Consider the following 13,905-nt stretch of genomic DNA (forward strand, 5'->3'; position numbering starts at 1 on the left):
ATAGGTAAACCATATTGGGCTGAATATATTTAAGGACAAAGTGACACAATTGGGAGGAAGAAGGGAAAACAGTCAAAAATAGAACTTCACTCCAAAAATTGTGACATTAAAACTAATGGATTTTCTAGGGAAACTGACTTTTTTTTCCCACATTAGTTTCTTTTTTTTTTTTAGAACTCTTACTGCAGTTTATTTTTTAACAAGAGGAGCTGGAGTTCTGTCCTAAACCTACTTTTGGAATCTTGCTTTTGTTTTTTTAATTTTTTTTTATTTTATTTTATTATTTTATTATCTTTATTATGTTATGTTAATTATGTTTACTTAAACATAGAAGATGCAGGCCTAGATTATCATTTTTAATTATTGCATGGTAATTCTTCTGTATATTCCTCTATGTTAATAATACACTATTTTTTCACAAATCCCTTACATATATAAATGGAGCCTCAGGTTTTGTTTACTATAAAAAAAATCATCTATATTATCTAATAAATATAAATAAGTAAGTAATAAATACATTTTCTGCATTTTTCAGTAAATAACATGAAACCTGAATATCAAATTTTTTTTATTATGTTATGTTGATCACCATACATTACATCATTAGGTTTTGATGTAGTGTTCCATGATTCATTGTTTGCGCATACCACCCAGTGCTCCATGCAGAATGTGCCCTCTTTAATACCCACCACCAGGCTAGGACAAAGAATATAGCAGTAATCTAAAAGCCTTGTTAAAATTTCACCATTTTAATAGTCAATAAAGTTCTCTCATGCAACTTTCCCAATACATTTTTCCCAAACTGTCCAAGAAGGAAGAGAATGAATGATACAGTCAAAATGTGTAAATATTATACTAGAAAAAAAATTGCTCTCAGTTTTGTCAGAAAAATTATCCAAGATTTAGAAATAAGCAATAGAGATTACTAGGTGGTCTTTCAGTGAAATGCTGGCTTTGACTTTCTATTTTCTGTGCAATTTTACAACTGTGAAGGAGCAGACATTAGTGCAAAGAGTTTTGTGTAATCAATATGCAAAGAATTACCATCCACTAAAAAAGGTAACTCAAAAGGTTAAAGTTGATGGCCCTGTAGATCTTTTGGAAGAGGGGTACTAACTTAGCAATCTTATTCTAACATTGCCTAGTAATACCTACCTTCTTCTTTTTTTTCCTAATTAATTAATTAATTAATTAATTTTTTTTATGTAGTGTTCCATGATTCATTGTTTGCGTATAACATCCTTGCAATACGGCCCTCCTTAATACCCATCACTGGGCTAACCCATCCCCCCACCACCCTCCCCTCTAAAAACCTCAATATGTTTCTCAGAGTCCATAGTCTGTCATGGTTCGTCTCCCCCTCTGATTTACCCCCTTCATTAGCGCTCACCATAGCACATACCTTCCCCAATGTCTATCACCCAGCCACCCCATCCCTCCCACCCCCCACCACTCCAGCAACCCTCAGTTTGTTTCCTGAGATTGAGAATACCTCATATCAGTGAGATCATGATACTTGTCTTTCTCTGATTGACTTATTTCGCTTAGCATAATACCCTCTAGTTCCATCCACGTCGTTGGAAATGACAAGATTTCATTCTTTTTGATGGCTGCATAATATTCCATTGTATATATATACACCACATCTTCTTTATCCATTCATCTGTCGATGGACATCTTGGCTCTTTCCACAGTTTGGCTATTGTGGACATTGCGGCAATAAACATTGGGGTGCACGTACCCCTTCGGATCACTACGTTTGTATCTTCAGGGTAAATACCCAGTAGTGCAATTGCTGGGTCATACGGTAGCTCTATTTTCAACTTTTTGAGGAACTTCCATACTGTTTTCCAGAGTGGCTGCACCAGCTTGCATTCCCACCAACAGTGTAAGAGGGTTCCCCTTTCTCCGCATCCTCGCCAACATCTGTCATTTCCTGACTTGTTAATTTTAGCCATTCTGACTGGTGTGAGGTGGTATCTCAGTGAGGTTTTGATTTGGATTTCCCTGATGCTGAGTGATGTTGAGCACTTTTTCATGTGTCTGTTGGCCATTTGGATGTCTTCTTTGCAAAAATGTCTGTTCGTGTCTTCTGCCCATTTCTTGATTGGATTATTTGTTCTTTGGGTCTTGAGTTTGATAAGTTCTTTAGAGATTTTGGATACTAGCCCTTTATCTGATATGTCATTTTCAAATATCTTCTCCCATTCTGTCGGTTGTCTTTTGGTTTTGTTAACTGTTTTCTTTGCTGTGCAAAAGCTTTTTATCTTGGTGAAGTCTCAATAGTTCATTTTTGCCCTTGCTTCCTTTGCCTTTGGCGATGTTTCCAGGAAGAAGTTGCTGCAGCTGAGGTCGAAGAAGTTGCTGCCTGTGTTCTCCTTTAGGATTTTGATGGACTCCTGTCTCACATTTAGGTCTTTCATCCATTTTGAGTCTGTTTTTGTGTGTGGTGTAAGGAAATGGTCCAGTTTCATTCTTCTGCACGTGGCTGTCCAATTTTCCCAACACCATTTGTTGAAGAGACTGTCTTTTTACCATTGGACATTCTTTCCTGCTTTGTCAAAGATGAGTTGACCATAGAGTTGAGAGTCCATTTCTGGGCTCTCTATTCTGTTCCATTGATCTATATGTCTGTTTTTGTGCCAGTACCATACTGTCTTGACGATGACAGCTTTGTAATCGAGCTGGAAGTCTCGAATTGTAAGGCCACCAGCTTTGCTTTCTTTTTTAACATTCCTTTGGCTATTTGGGGTCTTTTCTGGTTCCATACAAATTTTAGGATTATTTGCTCCATTTCTTTGAAAAAAGCTGATGGTATTTTGATAGGGATTGCATTAAATGTGTAGATTGCTCTAGGTAACATTGACATTTTCACAATACTTGTTCTTCCAATCCATGGAAAATGGAACATTTTTCTTCCAATCCATGGAACATGGAACATTTTTCTTCCAATCCATGGAACATGGAACATTTTTCTTCCAATCCAAGGAACATGGAACGTTTTTCCATTTTTTTGTGTCTTTCTCAATTTCTTTCTATTTCTATTTCTCTATAGTTTTCTGAGTACAGATCCTTTGCCTCTTTGGTTAGATTTATTCCTACATATCTTATGGTTTTGGGTGCAATTGTAAATGGGATTGACTCCTTTAATTTCTCTTTCTTCTATCTTGTTGTTGGTTTATAGAAATGCAACTGATTTCTGGGCATTGATTTTATATCCTGCCACTTTACTGAATTCCTGTATGAGTTCTAGCAGTTTTGGGGTGGAGTCTTTTGGGTTTTCCACAAAAAGTATCATATAATACCTAGCTTCTTAAATGCTCTGTGGACCAGTTTTAAAGTATTACTGTTTAGCTCATTAATTAATGAGTTGAGTATAATTTTTGACATGTTTTCATTTTATATTTGTACAAGGGACATGTTTTTCAAACTTTTGAAAATTATGCTTTAATAGCTCCTCCTCAAATTCATAAGAATTTCTTATTAATTGTCAGTATAATTTAAGTTGGTGCAATCACTCTGGACAACAATTTGGTATTTATATTATAAAATAATCCATAGATTCTATAAAATCCTAATCAAAATCAAATAGGGAATTTTGTGGAGCTTGATAAACTGATTCTATAGAGGTAAAAGATCAAACTAAACAAGAAGAATAAAGAGTCGATATTTGCCCTACCTAATATCAAGACCTATTATCATGCTACTGCAATTAAGGCATTATGAAAGTGGCACAAAGAAAGACAAATTGAGTAGTGAAATAAAACAGTTGAGAAATTGACTCGTGTATATAATATATAACAAAGGTAGTATGACAGATCAATAGAGATAACAAAATATTCAATAAATGGATTTTTAAATGGTTATCCAAAAAGGCAGAAAAAAAAGAAGAAAGAAAGAGAAAGAAAGAAAGAAAGAAAGAAGAAGAAAGAAAGAAAGAAAGAAAAAAGGAAGGAAGGAAGAAAGAAAGAAAAAGAAAGAAAGAAAGAAGAAAGAAAGAAAGAAGAAAGAAAGAAAAAGAAAAAAGGAAGGAAGGAAGGAAGAAAGAAAAAGAAAGAAAGAAGAAAGAAGAAAGAAAGAAAGCAAGAAAGAAAGAAAGGAAAAAAGAAAGAAAGAAAGGAAAAAAGAAAGAGAAAAGAAAGAAAAAAGAAAAAGAAGAGAAATGAAAAAAGAAAAAAATAAGAAAAAGAATTACATTGGACCCCCATCTCATACCATATGGGTTGAATTATGTCCAGACAGGTTAAGGAAACTTTTGAATTCCTATGAAAAAAATAATAGTGAATACTTTTTTGACCTTTGAATAGTCAGAGTCCTTAAGATACAAAAAGTAATAACATCATAAAATATGAATAAAATATTTGCCTGGAAAAGTAAAAGTGTAAATCAATAAATAACTTCCCTGATGGGCTCAGAACATTCATTTGGCTCAATTTATAAAGTTTAAATTTTCATTTTAAAGAGAACGAAAAACAAATTCACAATTAAGAAAAGATATTTGGATACAAAACCAATAAAGTTTAAAAATCAAGAGTATATGAAGAATCCTTAACAAATCAATTATTAAAAAAGTAAAAAACATGTAGCCAGAAATTATGAAATGACAGAAAAGGAACTTTATTGGCTAATAAACTTAGAAAGAAGTTTTCAACCTCATCAGTACTCAAGAAAATGCAAATAAGACTACAGTGACATAATATTTTATATCCATTTGGTTGGAAAAATCAAGAATGACACATAGTAATGCCAAATGTTGAAGAGAACATGAATCAAAGGATTTCTTAATTTGGTGAAGTGTAAATTGGTGAGATCACTTTGGTAAACAATTTGACATTATCTAATAAAACTGAATATTCATATATTGGCAGTTCAGCCATTCCACTCCTAGGTAAATGCCATAGAGAAACTTACACACATGCACTAAGATGCATGTACAAGAATGGCTAAAAAAAAAAGCACTATTCCTGAGAGCACAGAGAAAAACCAGAAGTAATTCAAATATCCACTTACAGGGAAATGGGTAAATTGTAGCATATTTATGCAATGAAATATTGCAGTAAAAGTTAATGAATTATGGCTATAAGCAACAATATGAATGGATCTTAGTAACAGAATGCTGAATGAAAGATGCAAGTCTAAAAAGACTACAATATGTGCAGCATGGTAGCCACTTTTAAATTCAAAAATAACTAAAACCAAACAATAACTTATTTAGGAATACACATACATCTGTTAAACTATATTTTTTAAGAGCAAGAAAATGATTTATCCAAAGGATACAAAAATACTGATTCAAAGGGGCACATGCACCCTGATGTTTATAGCAGCATTATCAACAGTAGCCAAATTATGGAAAGAGCCCAAATGACCATCAACTGATGATGGATAAAGAAGAGGTATAGAAGATACATATATATATATGAATAATAATATATCCATTTTGGATCCATATTCTGTTTCCATATATATAATATTCCATTGTGTGTGTGTATATATATATATACTTACACACACACACACACACACACAATGGAATATTACTCAGCTATCAGAAAGAATGAAATTTTGCCATTTGCAATGACGTGGATGGAGCTAGAGTGTGTTATGCTAAGAGAAATAAGTCAATCAGAGAAAGACAAATACCACATGATTTCACTCCTGCGGAATTTATAGGGGAAGGGGGAAAAAAAGAGAAAGAGGGAAGCAAACCATAAGAGACTCTTAACCATGGAGAACAAACTGAGGGTTGCTGGAGGGGAGGTGGGTGGGGGATGGGCTAGATGGGGGATGGGCATTAAGGAGGGCACTTGTTGTGTTGAGCACTGGGTGTTGTATGTAAGTGATGAATCCCTAAAGTCTACTCCTGAAACCAATTTTACCATATGTGTTAATTTAAATAATGTGTGCCACAAACTAAGAACTACAACTAAACTAATTATGAGCCTCTGGGGATACAAGAAATTCTTAAATATCTTATATTTATAAAAAAACAGAGGTAAGAGGGACTTGAGGTTACTATGTGAGAAGAAATCTCCATATTATACCAAGTAAGTGTATGAATCAAATCTTTAGCCCAGGGAGGAATTGGTAGAGAGCCATAGAGAACAAGATTAGCAAGCTTGGATGGGAGCAGAGGCACATGGAAAGCCTTTTCTGATGTAAGAAATACCAGGTGAAAAGGGAAAAATTGCGTGAGAAAAAGTATAGTACATTCAGGGACTTCAAAGAAATTAAAATGGCTAAAGTACCAGGTAATAGCAATATGTGAAAACAGAAAGATAGAAAAGAAGCCAGATAATCAACAGAACTTGAATAGAAGTCAAGATATGTATTAATAAACAGTGACAATAATATTATCAGGAGGAACCACTTACTGAAAATGCCCAGACACTATACTGAGCACACAGATGTATTACCAACTTAATTTTCAAGGCAAACCTTTAGGAGGTACTATTAATATCTCCATTTTACAGATTAGGAGACAGAGGCATTTGTCCAAAGTCACACAAATAGTAACTGGTGGACCTAGTTTCACAGCCAGGCAGTCTAACTCCAGAGCCCACACACTTAACCCTGACTATATATGAGTTTAACCAAGAGAGAAAAGTTATATGAATCAAATTTACCTTTTTTGCTATTTTTTATTGAGATATAACTGACATATGACATTACGCTATTTTCAAGTATACAAAATAATGATTTGATATCTGTTTATACTGTGAAATAATCATTACAATAAGGCTAGATAACATCCATTATCATACATAGTTATGAAATTTTTTTCTTGTGAGAACTTTTAAGATCTACTCTCTTGGCAACTTTCAAACATGCTATATATTAATATGTAGATAAGCTATAATAAATATGCTACACAGTATTATTAAGTGTAGTCACCATGGTGTACATTACAACCTTGTGACATTTATTTTATAGCTGGAAATTTGTACTTTTTTGTCACCTTTACTACAAATTCACTTTTTATTTCTTAAATTATTTTTTTTCTGATTATAGTATGCAAAACAGATTATAAAATATACTACCAAAGCTGATAGACATTTTAGGAATTTTTTGGATAACATTTATTTACACATGCAAAAAAATGCTTAACAATTTCAGTTTCAACTACTTCAGTAAATAAATATTATTCTCTAAGACTGTATCATGTTACTAGACATGGCAGACATGGAAATGTGGCACCCCAGGCCCCCTCCATCAATAACTGCTGATAATATCCAGCTCTCAGCTGCTTCAGGGTCTGTCTCAGGTGCAACGAGACACCCTACCTGGGGTCACACCTTTCTCAGGGCAGCCCACAACCCAAACTCCCTATCAGGATCTGCTTCTAGAGAATTTAACCAGAGATACTGACAATTACTTTATTTAGATTGTTGATGAGTTTAATGGTTCCTCAACCTGATCAAAAAGCAAGCAACTGATTATGATTAAATCAGCAACAAATCAATAGCATCAAATTGCTTTATTACCAGAAAGATTTCAAAGTAATCAAGGATTTTGCTTCTGACAATGTGGTAGAAGAGATGTCCTATACACCCTCCCCAAATGAAATGCACACACAGACACACAGATACACACACACACTACTACCACTACCACACCACACCACTTTTTAACATGTATGGCTTAACTAGTAAGAAAGTAAGGGAAATCCTTAGAAGCCAGAATAAGAATCCAGCAAAGTAAGCTAGCATTAAAGCTGTTGCTCACCCTGGTGCTTTGATGGTACAGAGTTTGTATTTTGACAGGCAGGAAACCTGTCAAAGAAATCCCCCAAAAAGAGCTCCACAGAAATCCCCATTAAAAAAAACAGAATTCCTGAAAGACAGCATCATGAGTGCATGAAGTAAGAAAAAATCCCGTAGAGAAGAAGAAGATGGTGAATGCACTTGGCCATCTTGGCCATGGTTCTGATTGGTATTGAAAGGAAGAAAGAGACTGAGACTTGCTGTACTGATTTCCTAGAGTTGCCATAACAAAACATCACAGACTGGGTGACTTAAACAACAGGAATTTATTTTTTCATGATTCTGGAGTCTGGAAATCCAAGATCAAGGTGCCAGCAGGGTTGATTTCTCCTGAGGCCTTTCTCCTTAGGTGACAGATGATACCTTCTGGCTATGTCCACACAAGGTCTTTCCTCAAGTATCCCAGGTGTGTTCAAGTTTCCTTTCTTACAAAGACACCAGTCAGATTAGATAAGGGCCCACTCTAATGGCCTTGTTTTAACTTAATTACCCCTTTAAAGGCCTTTTCTCCAAATACAGCCACATTCTGAAGTACTAAGCTAGACGGGCTTTGATATGAATTTTGCAGGACACAATTCAGCCCATAACACTTATTAACAATAAGCCTGAAATCACTGAGTCCAATTCCTCACCTCTTGTTCTTTCTTGAACCTATTCCACCTTGTCACCAAATTTGCAATTATCAAGGTCACCAGTGATAGTTATATGGCACAATACAGAAATCAGGTATCAGTCCTCACCTTATGTACCCTATCAGCATTCAGTGTAGGTGATCACTTCCTCACCCTTGAATCACTTTCTTCACTTGCCTTCCAATGCACCATTCCTTTGGTTTTCCTCTTACCTTACAGTTTACCCCTTCTGAGTCTCCTTGGCTGGTTCATTCTCTTCTATTCTTAAAAATCGTCCCTCTTATAACTATACTCAAAGTGCAATCCATCTATATGCCCAAGATTGTCAAATTTATATATCCAGCCTAGCACCTCTCCCAAACTCATGCACTGGAATGCCTACTCAACCATTCTATTTGGATCTCTCTAGTGGACATCTCCAATTTGGCATGACCAAACCAAGCTTCCTAACTTCCCTCCCTAAAATCTCCCAATCTGAGCTGATGTCAAATCCATTCTTCTGGTGGTCAAGACAAAAGTGATATAACAATATATGGATTCTCTTTTCACTTGAGCACATATTAGTATTGTTCTCCGGAGTTCTTTGAATAGTAACAAAATCTTTTAGCCTAAGAAAGAAAACAAAACAAAACAAAACAAAAAATGCTTGTAAAGAACATGTTCAGTCAACCCTAGCTTGCACAAATGGACCTACAGATATTTAAACTTGCTTTCAGTTTAAAATCTGTTTTCTAAGGCAAGTCATGGAAAAACAAAGCAAAACAAAACTTTCAGTGATAAATAGAAATACTGAACCCAAGCGGAAGCTCCATTCGTGTATCAATCTACAAAAATAGCTACAAAATATTTTACACCATTGAAAGCACTGTGATGTGCAAAGTCTTCTATTCTAAGGCATGACCTTTAATTAGATATGACTGCAAAAACTGCCAGATTGGATCCCTAGTGTGAGTGATGTATAGTGACACAGAGGGAAGTATTGTAAATGAAATAACCACCCACTTTCTTCTTCCCATCACCTTGTGTCTGAGAAAGAAGGTACTCTGATCTGCCTGCTAATTTTCCCAATGCCTATCCTCTCCCTTCCCCAATTAATTCCAATTATGGCATCCAGGGTTCTATAAAAACTTCAGAATTGGTTTAAGGGAGAATAAAGTTTGTCCTCCAACAGTTTCTTAAAGCCACATTAAACCTCAAGCTCCTCTAAAGTGGTATTAATCAGTTTTTGCTTATAATTATTTGCCCACTGCCTAGAATATAATGAATACTCTGGCATAACATAATTCCTCTTTATTTCCTCAACCAGACTTAATTATCATACAAGTTATTGGGCTTTTAAATCTGTGAGTCACTACTTTTCAATAAAAATATTCAACTGGACCTTAAGAAAAACAAACAACCCTTAGATTAACTAAGCTTTCTTTTGCTTTCCTTTCTAGGCCTTGCCCTGTTTCCTTCAGGTCTCATTTTAGACGCCACCTGAACTTTGCTCCTCACCCAAGTCTTTGTTAAGTGACACACATGTATTTTTGCTTAATGCACTCTATTCCTTTAACCCTAGACTTATTACAATGTATGAGGTTTGCCTTTTTTAAGGGTCTCTATCTTTCAAATGGACCTTAGAGATTAAATAAGTGGTTCTATGCCATAGCACACAGAACACAGATATGTAAAAGAAGAAAAAAGATAACTTTTAAAAATACATCATTACAAACTTAGTACATTCACATTTTGAAAGTGTATACCCTCTTATCTTAGTGCTTTGCAGGAATAATGAGCAAAAATAGACTGAATTAGACAGGAAGCTACCAAGAGCCAGATGGAATGCATCATAATAACATCAAACTAGAAGTCTCATCAAGAGTTGATTTGAGGGCATGTTTCTTGCTATCTGTCCTCCAAAGCTGCTAGTAATAGTTTTGTTTGGCTCTAAAATTGTCAAGACAGAAACTATCTGTTTTGTTCAGTTGGATTGGGTTTTCAGAACCTAACACAATGTCATGTACACATATTAGGTACACAATATATTTGCTGAGTGTTGAATGAATTTCGCTATATAAAAGTTGACTTTTTGATCTCATTATTTACATTCTTATCTGTCAAAATCATATGGTCAATTTTAAATATCTTCTGAAGATTTTTCTAACTTTCCATCACCCCTTCTTCATACATTCTGATGCTGTGGTCTACTTGGAACTCCCATCTAGCAATCTCTTCCAGCCCTCCCCTTCATAGTCCACCAAAGGAGGCAGTAATAGATCATTATTTTCTTCTGTGTGGGAGAAAGGTACTATTGAAAAACTATATTTTTTTCCTTTGTGATACTTTCAGAATAACGAATGCACTTCACATAAATTACTGGTAAAATTAAGCTAAAAATGTGTACTGTAAATATCTCCTAGACCAAATAAGTCCTGAATTCAATCATCCATTTATAAGAGGGAAACAAAAATGAATATAACTCATCTCAAAGAACAAATGAAATAAAGCCACAGTAGATAACTAAGTCTACTCTAGAGATTCCGCCTCTTGTCATACCTATGTCTCTGGTTTAGGAAAATTGAAAAATATGGTTGTTTTTTTTTTTAAGATTTTATTTGTTTATTTATTTGACAGAGAGAGCACAAGCAGGGGGAGCTGCAGAGGGAGAGGGAGAAGCAGGCTCCCTGCCAAGCAAGGAGCCCAATGCGGGGCTCGATCCCAGGACCCTGGGATCATGACCTGAACCGAGGGCAGACGCTTAGCCAACTGAGCTACCCAGGCACCCAAGAAAGTATGTTTTAAAATACTACAAGAACGTGAGGAAAATTCCAGGTCCTGGTTCACCATCTTGTCCATATTCATGGAAAGAAATTATGAAGAGTCTGTTGTAAAGCCTTTATACCATTTTTGAGATTAAGATAACTTTACTAGCACACACAGCTATATGAATAACTACAGCATGATCCTTTCAAATGATCCTGAGGCTTGTCAGCAGAACCCTGAAGGCTGTCACCTGACCTTCTAACCCCTATTAAGAGGCCTTCTAAATGTAAGGCTGTTAGGTTTTTCTTAATAGTCATTCCACATTATAAAATAGCTGATGAACTCAAGAATACTAACAGTTTGCAAACTTGCTTAAAACTCCAGTATTTTTGAAAATATGCATATTTCCTGCCTGCATACATAAAAATTGAGCAAGCATTAACATACTATTAACAAGAAAGGTGTTCTTTATAAATAGAAGGAAGTTGATGTGAAATCAAATCTGACTATCGATATACCGTGTGAAAATAATTGAGAATTGATTATACTGTAATTTTTTCCTTAATGATAGAATCACACTGTCCCTCATTTAAAGAGGAAAAAAAAAAAAAGAAATGCCAACAATACTTGTAGTTTTGGCCAACAAACTACCACAGAATAAAAATGTCTCTATAAATTATATTTAACCAATATGTTGGTCGTATTCTACAATCTCAAATTCAGGGCTTGGATTACAGGTCGGGAAGAGGAGGACGCTGAGGCCCACATACTGAGAATGAGGAACAAGTAGTTTTCCAGTGAGAAATAAGCAAATGGATTCCAGCAGTATAAAATAACTGATATCCACTAAAAAAGCAATATAATGATATGATATAAAATACATGATGTATATATGATATCATGTAAAATAACGAAGTTCATATTAAAGTCATATATATTATTTTCAGGGTTAAACAAGATCTTCATGTTCCTGTATCTTAAATATCTTTATCATTAATAATACTGAAAAATGACAATAAAATTGCACTAGGACATTTTTATACTGGCACCCTTAAATTTATTTTTGAGTATCAATCTATTGAGGCAGTTGCTATTTTCCCAAAATTTCATTTTACATATGTCTCCAGCTATAGGAGGGGCAGACAAGCAAATTAGATCTAATTTTGTGTTAAATAAGCTGTCTTCTAGCTTAGAAAAAATTAATTAAAATCAAATGCTGGGGGGGGGTGGAGCAAGATGGCAGAGGAGTAGGAGACCTGGATTTTGTCTGGTCCCAGGAATTCAGCTGGATAGGGATCAAACCATTCTGAACACCTACAAACTCAACAGGAGACTGAAGAAAAGAATAGCAACAAGTTTCTGAACAGAAAAGTGACCACTTTCTGGAAGGTAGGACGTGTGGAGAAGTGAATCTGAGGCGATATTCGGGAGGATAGATGGCAGGGAAAGGGGCCTCTGTCGGCAGCTTCTGGCAAGTGATAGAGCCCCGGAGCACAAAATTGGAACTTTTAGAAGTCTGCTCTGCTGAGGGATGTTGCTCCAGTGGCTAAGCGGGGGGGTGGAACCCTCGTGGGACAGTGTGGTCTCAGGACCCTCGGGGTCACAGAAAGACCAGGGGTGCCTGAGTGCGGCAGAGCTCCCAGGTACCGGAGCGGGGAAGCCAGCTGCAGAGACAGAGCCGGGGCCCAGGCTCTCAGCTCAGGGTTGCCATAAACCGTGATCCGCGGCACAGTTGGGCCCCTGCTCCTCCAGCAGGGACCCAACAAGCGGCAGATCTGGGGAGACTCCCCTTCCTCCCCCGGGAGGAGCGGCGGGGAGTGAACTGCAGGGATCTGCTGGGTTTGGAGACTCCACATGGGGTCGGGTGCCACAGATAGAGACACTCGGTCACAGGCCGGGTGAGCACGAAGTGCAGCCGGAGACCGGGGAGATGGGAGTGATTGACTGCTTTTCTCTGGGGGCGCACTGAGGAGCAGGGCCCCAAGTTCTCAGCTCCTCTGGGGCAGAGATTGGGAAGCCACCATTTTCAGCCTCCAAAGCTGTACAGAGAGCTTGCAGGGAACAAAAGCTCCTGAGAGCAAACCCAAACAGATTACTTAGCCCCGACGGGCAAGGGCAGGGCAATTCTGCCTCCGGCAAAGACATTTTGGAACCACGGCAACACACCCCTCCCCCAGAAGATCAGCAAGAACAGCTAGCCAAGACCAAGTTTATCGATCAATGAGAATGGCAGAACTCCAGCGCTAGGGGAACACTGCACATAGAATTCATGGCTTTTTTACCATGATTCTTTAGTCTTTCAAAGTTAATTTTTTTTAACTGTCTTTTTTTTTTTTTTGAATTTTTCTTTTTCCCTTTTTCAACCAACATCTTATCAATCCCTTTTTTAAAAAACATTTTTTATTTTTCATATTTAGGGTCATATTCTATCCCTTCATAGTAGTTACCCTTATTTTTGGCATATATATATATATATATATATAAGTTGTTCTCTCTTTAAAATTTTGAGATACAGTTTCTTCTAATAGATCAAAATACACCCAAATCTCTAGTGTATGGCTTTGTTCTAGTCTCCTGTCTGATCACATTCTTTACCTTTTTTCTTTCTTTTTTTTTTAAATCCTCTTCTTTCTTTTTTCAACCAATTTCTTATCTTATCAATTCCTTTTATAAAATCTTTTATAATTTTCATCTTTACAGTCACATTCCATCCCTTCATCGTATTAACCCTTATTTTTGTACATATATAAGTTTTTCTTTCTTTA

At 36.1% G+C, this 13,905-nt stretch overlaps 1 protein-coding gene across 7 annotated transcripts in view; it reads right to left on the reverse strand.

The window, feature by feature from the left end:
• The window catches only part of KCNT2 (potassium sodium-activated channel subfamily T member 2), a 377,236-nt gene that overhangs the window by 279,100 nt on the left and 84,231 nt on the right, over positions 1-13,905 (reverse strand). The window lies entirely within an intron of this gene.

The sequence above is a fragment of the Phoca vitulina genome, unplaced genomic scaffold, assembly GCF_004348235.1.
Source record: "Phoca vitulina isolate PV1807 unplaced genomic scaffold, GSC_HSeal_1.0 scaffold26, whole genome shotgun sequence".
NCBI classification, from domain to species: Eukaryota; Metazoa; Chordata; class Mammalia; order Carnivora; family Phocidae; genus Phoca; species Phoca vitulina.